General features: G+C 34.8%; 1 long non-coding RNA gene across 1 annotated transcript; it reads right to left on the reverse strand.

The window, feature by feature from the left end:
• Window positions 1-1544: 1544 nt before the first annotated feature.
• LOC141590862 (uncharacterized) lies at window positions 1545-9995 on the reverse strand. The gene is made up of 3 exons (XR_012520528.1): window positions 9811-9995; window positions 9647-9715; window positions 1545-1773 (listed from the first exon to the last, which is right to left on the reverse strand). It is a non-coding gene; the product is annotated as an uncharacterized LOC141590862 (long non-coding RNA).
• Window positions 9996-14323: the final 4328 nt, after the last annotated feature.

Consider the following 14323-nt stretch of genomic DNA (forward strand, 5'->3'; position numbering starts at 1 on the left):
AGCTAAAGATATTTACCGCGTAAAAGTCGCGTTGACAAACGTGATAAAACAAACATGTAAAGTGGAGTTGAATGGAGGGAGTATTTAAATTAGAAATAAATACAATTAAAATAAATGCATATATAAAATACTTAATAAATAAAATAAAAATATAACCATAAATATTAAACTGACATTTGATTAAGATTAAGATTAATGGCAAAATACTAAAATTAAATAATAGAAAATTAAAATTTATCTAAATGAGCTTCCGATGGAGCTCAACTAAGCTATGAATCAGATCAGATTTGGCTAAGATCGGCTCGGATTAGGCTCGGAATTAGTAATAGTGTCAATCCAATCTACCGTTTATCAAACAATCCGTTTTCACTTGTGATTACAAGTTATTACAATGATTAAATTGTTGCCTTATTGGATTATGGCTCTGTTTGGTAATCAGCAGATTGATATTAGCAGAAGCAGATTGGTCAAGCAGATTATAAATGACAGATTGGATTAACAGGTTTGACTAGTATATTTCAATTAGCAGATTTAGTAGAAGTATTTGGTAATTAGCAGATTTTGGTTAAAAGATTGTTGTATCTATGTGTAGATTGTTGACGGATTCATATTTCACAATGTAAACAGTAGATTGAGCTATAATCTACTCTTTCAATATATCATTTACCAAACACTCAAAATAGTAGATTGGTGAGTCAAACATGCTAAAAGTCTTGAATATGCTGAAAATTTCCCAATCCGCCGTTTACCAAACACCCCCTATAAATTAGTAAGTATGTACGACTGGAGTTGGAGAAGTCGCTTTCTTTGATTCAGTTATGATTTTAGTATTTATATTTATTAATTTGGTTTGTTTACTAGTCATACTTTCTCATTTTGCCAGTCAACATTTGTTAGAGATTTGAGAAGACCATATAAATCATTTTCGGTGTGACTTTCGTGTCTTTGAGGAGATGTATCAGAGGCCACCGGTACGTGGCAATTGTCGATTGGTTACGGAGACGGGCCCACGTATAAAAATGAATTAATTTTGCATTATTAATGGAATTTTCGTGAAAATGGAAGAAGTGAGATGGGCAAGGGGATGTTGGCTGGCGTTAAGAGACTTTCTTGGCCATGTAGATTGCATGTTTTGTAAATAAATAAATTATTCTAGATTAGACTTTATCCATTAATAAATACTTGTAATTTTCTTGTATTATTGTTCTTATGGTAAGCCAAATTCAATGAGAATTCATTCTGAGAGTACTATGAAAATGAAATTTTATATATTTTCACTATTCGATATTTCACGATGATGGTAAAGAAATTTAGATATATCAGTTATCATAATTAAATATCAGGTTGTTGAAATAAAATTACAAATTCGACAAGTGATTATTCTACATTTAAAGTTATTGTTATTGTTATTGAGTTGAACTTATTCACGTAATATGATTTTCATTAGAGTGAAACGAATTACAGGTTAAATACCATAATAGCTACAATTTAGGTTGAAATTATAAATTTATAATAACACGTAGAAAGTTTACTACGAGACCATCTCACGGAAAGTTTATTGAGACTTTTTATTACAATTAAAAGAACAATTGACAGCAAGATTAATACAACTCAACAAGTGCGAACAAAATAAAATAGTTTACTTACAACTCAACAAGGTGCCCGAATTGAGCTAAAAGCAGTCAATTTGCGAAAGCTATCTTCAGTTCTGACATCCTCTACGCCAGTACCAATCAATTTGCAAAACTCATTGCGAGAAATTCGCAGATTGCTCTGCATGTACCGTCATTGGTCTATTAGCCTTGCTACAGGCCGATGTTAGTTTAGTTATATGTACTAGTTACATTTTTTATTTATTAAATCAGTTTATTGTCATGAAAAAAAATAATCACGGTTAACGATAAAATGAATGAGCTCATTATAAGATTACTGAATAAGATTTAAATTTAAAAGTCACTTTTTTCTTACTTTCGAAAACAAACGTACAGGAAAATAAGTTACGAATTTTTGAATCAAAAAACGTTAGGAGTACTATACATGACTTAAATATAAGGAGAAATACTTACGTCTTTCTGGAGGACGCGAGTATTTTCCGAATATAAGTTGCTAACATGTTTTGTTTTGAATTTTTGATGACATTGCATCTTGCTCAAGATAATAGTAGAACAAATCATACTAAAATTACTTATTTTGTGCCCAACAATCATAATAAGAATTTGCAGTGAAATCCTTTTTTCTTCCTCAAAAAAGAAAAGGACAAAAAACAACCAACTTACTCAGTTGAGTGTACAACTGTGTAAGATCGAACGAGGAATAAGTTATGTACAAACTTGAATAATCTACAAAGAGTAATAAAAACATGAGTAATCCAATTTTTTTTAGGAAAGAAAACTAGATTTATCACTTTATCCCTCGGAGAAGGACTAACCTATTTCATCCCTTTTATACGAGGGAGGTGAGTGAAAGCCAACGACTTTCAACCCTCCTCGAAGAAGGACATGAATGTCCCAAATTAGCTATAAAGTCGGCTACTTTATTGACCTCACGAAAACAATAAGTATTATAAGTAACAGAAATGATCAATAGGTTTATGTGGTTCAGTTGGTAAGCTCTTTAGTTGACCTTTGAAAGGTCAATTTTTTGTTAAACTGTGTAATGATCTCAAGGCCCATCTCGTTAGTAAGCTATAATTTATATGTAAAAAATGTTCCTCACAGGGTTTGCACCCTTGACTTCGAGGTTACATATCACCTTCTCTACCATTGAATCACTTGTGTTTAGTATTTATTTAAATATTAGAATATAATATATCTTATCATAGGAGATACAGAGTATTATTTATTTTTATTTACAAAGTACATTTATTTCAAATTTAAATATTTCAGAAGAAAGTTCAAAATAAAATACTAATTTTTAAACTAAAAAAATTATTAAAATTAGTTATTTTTCTATTTTTTGGGAGGAAAAAAAATCAGTAATAAAAAAATGCGGTTTAAAATAAAAAATAATATATTGGGAAAAAATTTGTGCCCCCTTTCGATAAATTCCTGCGTCCGCTGTACTCTACATTTTGTTTTCCGGAATAAAATGGTTTTACGTAAGAATTTGTCAAACGATTTAAGTAACTTTTCATTATGTTAAAAATATTTACGTCTTTCATAATTTTTGGTAAAAAATTTCTTGGTATAATTGATTTTTCTCAGTATATTATGGCTATATACATTAGTATCCAACATAAAAAAACATGTCATTTGTAAAGTTAGGTTCGATTTCATATTCGCTAATCTCACTTGCATACTCAAGAAGAAAAGAAATGAAGAGAATTTAAACTCGGAAAAATATGAATTGTGTGACTTGGTGTATGCTTTGGTTTACTCATGGCTTGTCCGTCTAACACTCTTCCAAGTCTACTACAAACTACAAAGAGTTCAAATAATGCGGCTCTCTCTCTTAATTTCCAGACTTATTAACTACTGCATGCAACTATTTTTATTTCATCAAACAAAGACTGGAATTCTAAGTTTTAATTCTTAATTATAATTCGCAAGAATTTATTAGTCTTTATCGACATAGCACATACGACTATACGAGTAATTTTGTTAGGTTGTTTATCAAGACGGTTTTAAAAGACACACATTTATGGCTGTAAATTGTGTAAAAATGAGCCAAGTGGTATTAATTTTCAGTATCATCGTTTTCACATTGAATATACTACAGTAATTAAGACCCCGTTTAAGCCTAACCATTACGATAAGGTCCTGTTCTTTTCGGCTGAAAAAGCCGAACTGAACTTAATGGAACAAAATTGAACTGAATAGAACTGAATGAAGCTGAATTGAACTGAACTGAACTAAATTGAACTAAGAGCTGATTTGAGAAGAGATGAACTGAACTTATTGAAGCTGAACTGAAATAAGCTGAAATTAAGTCTGAAAGAACAGGACCTAAGACATCTTCGATCTAATTGCCTTTTTTATGTTACATGAGCTAGAAAGACATCAAAATCTAGGGGGAGGGGATTCTACCTCGGACTTATTATCCACAAGGCTCTGCCTAAGCCTAACCATTACCTAGGTAGCACCAAAACGGACACGGACACGGGACACGGACACGACACGGACACGTGACACGGCATCCCTTGAAATTTAGGACACGGGACACGTTATTTAAATTTAATAAAATATATATTTTATAATTATAAACGTTCGATTTTATTTTTATAAAAGTATCTGATATTAAATTTAAATAAGTGAAGCTAAAACTTGCCCTTGATTATAACTCGTTTTCATTTACCATCCAAACGAATCTTTTAATCAATCTCTTTCGACAGCTTATTTCACGCTTAAAGAACACCATTCACCCCAAATGATGTCCAAATGTCATGGACACGCGTCGGACACGGCCGAAATACCATGGACACGCGTCGGACACGTGCCTGAATAAATGTAGAAAGTTAGACACGGCTTTGTAGGTGTCCGACACGTTTCGAGGTGTGTCCGAGGAGTGTCGGTGTCTGACACGGTGTCGGACACGGGACGGCTGATTAGGAGAAGTGTCCGTGCTACCTAGACCATTACGCTAAGACATCTTCGATCTACGATATTACTAATGCATAACTCAAGGACCAAGGGGAGCCAAATATACCACAACTGTATTTAGATGTACTGACAAAGACTTTGATTGTTTGAACATTCAACTAGGGAGTTACATTTTCCAACTACAACCATCATTTTTCTTTAATTTTACCAAAATTCTAGATATATGAGAGATTAAACAATTAAAATTTGACTTAATTTTTTCATTAATTGAATCAAATACAATTTGCACATAAGCTGTCAGATACTCGGATCTCTCACCCTATATGCATTATTTTCCAACAACTTGCTACCATTCACATTTCTCCCAAGCAACCCAACATTCAAAGAGTGTGGCAAAAGGCCATATATACCAATAAAGTCTTAGTCCCAATTCCCAAAATCATTTGAGATTGCAATCGGATAACATGAATCGTCACTTGGAACCGTAATAAGACGTGAGAAAACATTTTGAAGGAGATAACGGGAAATATGATTACTTAACCGAGATAAGATAGCTAGGCAAAATATAAATCTCCGGTTGATTTAAAATTTTGAACTAAAGAGAAAAAAGGGAAAGATAATGAAAATGTGACGGTCGAGTTAGTGCAAGGGCGTTACTGGGTGGTACCAAGTCTCGGTACCACCCTCTAACATGTCCTTGTAGCGTTTAATGTATCTGAGAGGAAGAATAGAGACTCTGTACCACCCGGTGACGGACGTTATCTCATTTTCCATAAAGAAGCTGGAGAAAATAAAAGCAAAGGAAAACAAACCATTTAACATCTTTTTCTTATGCTTGAATTACTATTGAATCAAAACAAAACAAAACAAAAGCAAAAGTACTAATGTTTGATTAGTTTATTTATGCCCAAGTTGTGTAACACATGAAAGTTTAAGGAACAACTTTTATCTAATAATTAGAATACTTCCAGAGTGGTTCAAATAATCCTAGTCATGTAAAGGTAGCAGACTAAAAGTGCATTATTTGTTCAGAATTTTTGACCCAGTTTTGCTCTTACAGTCTTATTATACACACCCCACATACACATTTAGTCTCCCTTGAGAATTGAGACGGATATATCCGTCTTAGTATTAAAAGTTAAAACATGTCAAATATCTTCCTACTTTAGCATTTAAGACAAATTTTCTGCTTTTCTCTATGTATTCTGCTTTTGTTTTTTGCTTATTCAATACTATTTGGCCGACCTTGAGCTTAAAACGCATACCCCCGGCTTAAACAAGACTTTAAACCAGTTATGCTCTTACAGTCTTATACACACCCCACATTAATTAAGTACACAACATGGAAGGTCCTTGATTTTAAGGGACTGATGTACAGAGTTAGCTGAGAAAGGGCCACAATACTATGACCACAACATTAAGTACTGGTAGTCTGGTACTACTTGATCTAACTAACTGGAAGTTGATAAGTGGAAATTAAGTCAGGAATCGTGTAATCACAGATTTCGCTCCATAATATCGCTTCATATGTTGATTTAGATAACAATACGGTATACAGAGTAGCTAAGAAAGGGCCACAGAACTATGACCACAGCATTAAGTACTGGTAGTCTGGTACTACTTGATCTAACTAACTGGGGGTTAATAAGTAGAAGGGGCCATTAGAACTAACTGGAATCGTGTAATCACACATTTCGCTCCATAATATTGCTTCATATGTCGATTTAGATACCATACGGTATACAGAGTAGCTAAGACAGGGCCACAGAACTATATATGACCACAGCATTAAGTACATACTGGTACTACTTGATCTAACTAACTGGAGGTTGATAAGTGGAAAATAAGTCAGGAATCGTGTAATTACACATTTCACTCGATATTATCACTTCATTTGTCGATTTAGATACTATACGGAGAATGTGAGCAGTATTATTTAGGCATGAAAGCTGGAAAGCCGAAAACAAATTTACTGCACAAAAACTCGTGTGAGGTGATTTTACGCGATTATTATTGTAAAATCGCATACTAACTGACCTAGATAACTATATAAATCGGTTTCTCATAATTTTCTTGAGTTATTCTACGGGTAAAACCCAATTTTACCCAAGATTTGCTAAAATTACTATAACAAGGGGAGCTAACGACGATAAGATTAGCAAATACATATAGGAATATAGCGACTACGAATTGAACATGCCGTAAATAACAGCATAAAACAAATGAGGTATAGATATCAATCAAGGACCATTTTAAACCTAACACGAAAATAGATACGAGTATCAACCATATAATAAACATAAGTACCAATTTGAACCTTACACAAATAAACTAGTTCATGAAGTCACACAGATGATCAGGTAGCAATATCCTAGTATTATATCCCTACACAATACAAGAGTCAAGACTAGCAAGACGTTGATATCATCGGGGTTAGACACATGTACGGGTCTGATCCATGCCACTGGAAGGAGAAAGAGTCTGCTTCGTAAAGACAAAGAGGTTGCATACTAAAACCAAGTTGGCTAAGCAGGATTACCTCCTTGATATATTTTTTTTTTTTTTGATACGTCGATACGGGACACTTGCGACATATTTTTATAGGCTGGAGTCATCCTCCTGATCCAAAATTTCTAATCAAAGTATATATTTATATAAAAATTTCAAATAATTGAAGCAACAAATGTATAATATTGAATTCTTGAATAGATAAATGTACATGATGATGGTCCACTCCTATTATTGCTTGAAAGTTTAAGCAACTATTAAAGTTTATAGTCAAACATCTCATAAGCACATCACTTTCAAAACAAGTATGCATTTCTTGGCCTCTCTAGCAGTGTCACTGTTACGTGGACTAGCTTAATTTTGATCCATAAAAGATGACACCAAGGATCTCAATCATATGAAAAGCTCCAAAATGATCTAAACAAACTCTATTAAATCATTTGTGAATCAGAATCCAAGTGTATCTGATCCTACATTTCGTAGTCACGGACTCTCGGTTCATATGAGATGAGTGCCCAAGATCGACTCAACAATTTTATGAAAATGCTAATGATTGTGACTAAAAATGAAGTCATGTCCAAGTAACATAATTTCATACACCGATGGTTGATTATGTTATTTCTACTGTAATTTTGTGAAAAATTACAGTTTACGGACTCAGAATTGTTGAAGTAGCATAAATGGATGCTATGGCCCAATGTATAAGATTGCCTTTAAGATTTAGGTCATGTTCTTTTGGACTAAAACTTATCTGATCTGAACTGAACTGAACTTATGGGATCTGAACTTAACTGAACTTAACTTATAGGATCTCGAATCAACTTATTGGATCTCGAATCGAATCAACTTATATGATCTCGAATCAATCGAACTTATAGGATCTCGAATCGAATCGAATCGAATCGAATCAACTTATAGGATCTGAACTAAACTGAACTGAACTTATAGGACCTGAAGTGAACTTATATTAAGTGACTTTAAGTCCAAAAGAACAGGACCTTAGAGATCTACTACAAACTGATCGACAAAACTCTACTTCAGCAACATTCCTGAATTTCTTGAAACTAAAAAAGTTTCCACAAATACAAGTAATCAAAACAATGATGCAGAAAATAAAGGATTCTCTATTCAGTCTTTTTATCCAAATACATTCCAAAACCCGACTAAATTGGATTTTTTTTCTCTTTCTCCAAATGGTGCTTGTGAGATAGATACCTGACAGGTAGCAGCTGCCATGAGGTAATGCATGGTATTGAGCAGGTAACTCGAATGGTGCTTGCGAGATTCACTTAGACTCTAGGTAACTGGTGAGTTTCGTGTTTGTCATATGAACACTTGGTTCCACCAGAAAGCAGTCAAGAACCCAACACAAGAAGCATATTACAGAATACAGACAAGAGAGTAAGTCTAAAGACTCTCGGCTCTAATGAAAAATAGCAAGTATTCAAAATTAACTCAGCAAGTCTTCTTTTCATTAGAATACTTGCCCATAACTCGCTAGAGAGTAAGTCTAAGACTAAGACTCTCGGCTCTAATGTGTGCGTGCGCTTGTGTATTGCAACGGTAGTTTAACAAATTTGTACGGCCTAAACATGTACGAGTAATAACTATACATTACATCTAGTAGCAAAGCATGTCAATTACCGGACATAAAGAATACTACTAGCACAGAATTAAGATGCTACAAAATAAAGCACAATTCCACAATCAATCTTGTATCAATAGGCCTCCCAAGCTTTAGCCCTCATATTTCGATAACAAACATCCTACTGATTCCTACGCTCTCTCGAACAGACATTCAGGGTGTGTTTGGATTGAGGGAATTGGAGGGAAAAGAGAAGGAGGGAGAGTAGGAGATTTAAAATCTCTTATTTGGATAACAAATGAGGATGGAGGGAAATGAAGGGGAGAGATTTGGAGGGATCCAATTTCCCTCCTCCAAGCTTAACCGAATCTCTCCACAATAGGCAAAATTTGGAGAGAAATTGTATCCAAACACCCACACTCCATTCCCCCTCCCCTTCCCTTCTCTCCCTTTCCCTTCCCTCCTTCCCCCTCCCCTCCCTTTCTCTCCACTTTTGCTATCCAAACACACCCTCAAAGCAATTACTCCGGTTTCATGCTCCAGCAATCACTCCTAAGCAAATATTCCTACACTCTCTGAAACAGTCGCGACAAGTCGACAACTGATCCAACTCTAGCATCAAATTATACATTTTCAGCACAGTAGCTCCTAGTGAATGAAAATCTAAGCAAATATCCGACAAGAACGTCGACAGTCCTACACATTCATGCATTACTACATACACTATACATGTCCCTTAATTCGATCACACGAAAACCTAACAATTATCCAGTCCAACACATTCGCAATTCGATGATTATTCCAATTCCGCAAACGTGACGATTCATCAACTGATTTCAAGATATTAATGTTAATTCAAGCACGAAAACCTAACAATTATCCGGTCCAACACATTCGCAATTCGATGATTATTCAAGATTCCACAAACGTGACAATTCATCAACTGATAGCTTCATCATATTCGAATGAAACTGGAATAATAAGAAGTACAGTAAAAAGAAAGCAAGAAACATACCGTGATTTGAAGGTTTCCATGGAAGCTACATTGTTATATTTAATGGCTTCGCAGCAAAATCAACCTTATCTGAAATAATACAAAATAAAAATAAACAATTCATCAAAATAATTAAATTAATTAATTGCGGAAGATGTAATATTAGTGAATTACAGAGTAATTACGTATACTCTCGTCCTTGGAAAATTCACAGAAATTTCGAACAAGCGATAAAAAATCGAATCAGAGTCTAGTATTCCGTAATAGAGACTGCAATTGACTGCAAATCAGAGTGAATTTAGCCATTTAGGGATTGAAGTTCGAAGATTATATTTACTGTTAGGAGAGGAAATTTTACTAAAATACGGTAAATTAGAAAAGAAATAAAAGTTGTAAAAAGTCGGAAATTTTAAATAAAAATCGTTTTTTTTTTGTTGAGACCTCTCACATGATGGGGTGATGGACTTACTGAATTTTTTTTCCCTATTACGTGTCTCTGAGACCTACTATTCAGTTAATAATTACTCCCTTTTAGCTATTAGTTTTCTATAATAACTTCCTTTGATAATTTTTTTTTTCCTAAAATTACTCCCCCGAAACGCCATCTTATCAAAAATTGCTTTAAAACTCCATTTTAGGTAGAGGTGGTAAATGGGTCAATCGGGTTGGGTATGGGCCGCAGTTTGGGTTGGGTCATTTCGGATCTGTCATACATTTCGGTCGGATCGGGTCATTTCGGGTCAATTTCGGGTGACTTGATGTCGGGTCACTTCGGGTCGGGTCACTTTCGAGTATGAGTCATTTTAGGTCGGGTCATTTTCGGATTAATGGCTAAAACACTTTAGTCACGACTATTTTGATTAAGAAATACTATTTTGCAAATTAACTACGAGTATTTATTAAGAACGGTTCTAACCAATGAAACTCTATTTTGATGCATATAACATTAATATGACTTAGTACTTGTCGTTTCGGGTCACTTTGGGTCGCTTTAAGTCATTTTGAATCGAGTCAATTATTGGGCGGGGCTTTTCGGGTCGGTCAATTCGGGTTTCAAGTCAAGCAATTTCAGGTCTCGAGCCAGCCTTATCGGGTCGGGTTAGCTTTGCCAGGTCTAATTTTAGGTGACTTATTCCGTTTGTTTGGGGTCACTTTGGGCCGCTTTAAGTCATTTAAGAGAAGAGTTATTTTAGAAAACTGGTACGTAAAAGGGAGTAATTATTAATTGACTCGTTGGAGTATAAGTATATGAAACAACGGAAAATGCACACGGTATCCTTAAGGCTTGACATTTTGCACGAAATACCTAATATTTTGACCTGAAAAATTTCAAGAAGCAAGAACTCGTGTTTATGAGTTTAGAAAAGTGATGATTTTTTTTTTCAAATCGATCATTTTTCCGAGAAATTCCGATTTGAAGAAAAAAATTGTCGTATTTTAATCCGTGGCTAGGAGTTTTGTATGTCATATTTTTTTTTACCGAACAAACTGAGTGCCAATATCTCTTGGTCACGAATTCCAAAACTCGACAATTTTTTTTTCAAATCATAGTACTCGAAAATATGATTGATTTGAAAAAGAAATTGTCACTTTCTAAACTTGTAAATACGAATTACGGTCTCTTAAAATTTTCCGGAGTAAAAAATTTGGAATTTCGCATAAAATATCAAAATTTTCCGAAAACAAACTTTGGCTCCATTTTTTGGAAGCTACGCTCAAATTCTTATGCATCTCTGCAGATAAAAGAAGAAGAAAATTGGATGGATAATGAAGGGGCTAAAGGGGTGCATGTAATGGGCCTAAGGGATGGACTATTTGAATATTGTAATTTGAGAAGTAGTGGGCTGGGTATATGAAGCAACCTCGGATAATGGATTTTTTTGTCAAATACAACTTTTAAAATATTTTTTTTTCCAAATAACACCTTTAAAAAAAAAGTTTGTGAAACACAATTTTTAATATTTTTTTTTTTTTTGTTAAACACGACATTTTGGCTAGAGTTTGAACACTTGTAATGGGGTGATTTTCAGTCGATGTTTGAGATAACAAACGAGGTCGGTTTGAGGTGTTTTTAGACTCCATGGAAAGGTGGGGAGTACAAGCTTTCTAGGCGTTATCAATACGGCGGTGATAGGTGGCCTTATCTGGGATCTATTGGTGTGTAAAGTAAGCCTGGTCAAAGAGTGAATTGGTGTTTTTATGATTTGTTTTTACCTCCAACTCACTTATTGACCAGCCATACTTTACACACAAATATACCCCACATAAGGCCACCTATCACCACCGTATTGATAACCCCTGGAAAGCTTGTAATCCCACCTTTCCAAAGAGTCTAAGAACACCTCAAACCGACCCCGTTTGCTATCTCAAATATCGACTAAAAGTCACCCCCATTGCAAGTGTTCAAACTCTAGCCAAAATGTCGTGTTTCACAAACATTTTTTTTAAAGGTGGTGTTTGGAAAAAAAAGTTTCTTAAAGTTTGTGTTTGACAAAAAACCCTCGGATAATAGATCCAAGTTCCAAACAAATGTTCGCTTTTTATCACAATTTTTTTTGTCGAGATGACCTTTCATTAATGTTATTGTGAGACCTCTCATATAATATATTTCGTACATTATTTATTTTATATTTAGCTTTTCGAATTTAATTTTTGTTAGTTTCTATGCATTATATGGTACTCCTATGTTAGTGAGCTGAAAGTTCAAAATTATAGTCTAGTTTGTTACTTGTGTACTTTGGTTTTATCTTTTGATCTCTCGAACGTTAAAGCTCTTTACCGAAGGGGGTTAGCTTCTATGCATTTGAATTTCCTTCAAAAGGCTCTCGATGATTTTGAGTGTCACTTGAGATTTGACCCAAATAATAAGGATGTTACTCGTGAGTTCGTGTTGTGGTTGATCAATTAGCTCTTAATTCCAATGGAAAGCGGGACGCTTATTAGTTTGAACCCCTTGACATAAATAGGAAAGGAAAGAAACCCTTGTTTCTCCTGCTTTAATTGTTGACATTGTACCCGATTTTGTGCACGATGTGCCTATAGACGACTCTGAGAGTTGTAATGCGCCCACTGAGCCCTTGGATAATATGAGTGATTGTAACCTCTCTTCCTTGGCTAACCCACAACCACTTAACTACGTTTTTTCCAACAAGAAGCGACTTCAAAATAAATTACAGTTATCTTCTAGAGACTATGAAAATTTGCTACAGAGACATAATCCGCAACTCTTTAACTCTAGATCATCTTACATGAAGGTCCGTTCCGATCCCTTGCTACAAAACCCTTTATTCAGACGGAACTATGCATGAAGAAGTTTTATGGGAAGCAGCACTTCCCACTTATTTGCCTAATATGAGTAATGAAAATAGATTTTGCGTCAACTACGAGTGTTGAGTTGATTCAAGAGGAGCTTCTTTTTCAAATAGATAAGAAGAAACGTCGTTTGACATTGGACTCTTCCCACGTTGGTAAGATTTCGATGGTTCAGTTTCAATTTGCAGCTATTAGAGAGCAGTTGAGCAAGAAGCATAGCGCAATAGGGATCATTCCCATAACCAAGGTCGAACGGTTTATAGGTTTATAGTTTCAGTTTCAATTACAACCATTATCACCATCCCCCCCACCCCCAAAGAGTTTATAGGTTTCACAAATTCAGACTCAGATTCCGAAAGTTTTGATATGCATAACACTGGGGTCGTTTGGTTCAAAGTATTGGAATGGATTGTGATACTATAGAGGTATAGAGTTAGAACCTTATACTTACTCATACGTGTTTGGTTCGATCTTGGAATGAATTGAGTGGTAGAAATAGGGTGGAATAAGTTAGAAACTTGGGTGTATATATAAGTATGATATTACAAGGAGTTGGCCGGAATGGAGTTATAATCTATTGGGTATCCAGCTCCATTCCAAAAGCCTCCAACCAAACAGGATTAAATCCATTACAATCCATTCCAAAAAGTCCAACCAAACACCCACTACAGAAAGACCTAGAAGGCCCAAAACAGAAACCCTAACTCAATCAGATAATAAATACAGAGTACCTCTTTGTCTTTACGAAGCAGACTCTTTCCTATTTCGGGCGCATTGATCGATCAGGCCCATAAATGTGTGTAACACCGCGCAAACCCGAGCCCCCACCGAAGTGTTTCACCCCTAACCCTGACTCGCTAAACGGGCAGCGAAACCTCGGTCATAATTGTTCAAAGCCGCGATTAACAGATTTAAGGCACAAAGCCAACAACCACAAACTTTATCCTAAATTCCAATTTTAATTAAACTGTCTAATGTTAGAATGCAGCATTAGTTGCGCACTCTCATTATTTTCTATGAAAACACACGGGCTGGGGTATAAAATACTAAATTCCAATTTTAATTAAACTGTCTAATGTTAGAATGTAGCATTCAGTTGCGCTCTCTCATTTTCTATAAAAACACACGGCCGGGTATAAAATACTACTCCCTCCCATCCACTATTTTCTTCCCTATTTCCTAAAACGGATTATTCAGATTTTCTTCCCCTTTTCTTTTTGGTAAAATTTTTATTAATATTATACTACTACCTCTCTCCACTCATCAAACCCCACCATATCCTTTATTAATATTTAATTCTAATTATTCCTATCTTTCTCCAATAACCAAACCTCACCAATCTCCTTCATTAATATTTAATCCTAATTATTCATACTTATCTCCAAT

The sequence above is a fragment of the Silene latifolia genome, chromosome 7 (genome assembly GCF_048544455.1).
Source record: "Silene latifolia isolate original U9 population chromosome 7, ASM4854445v1, whole genome shotgun sequence".
Taxonomy (NCBI): domain Eukaryota; kingdom Viridiplantae; phylum Streptophyta; class Magnoliopsida; order Caryophyllales; family Caryophyllaceae; genus Silene; species Silene latifolia.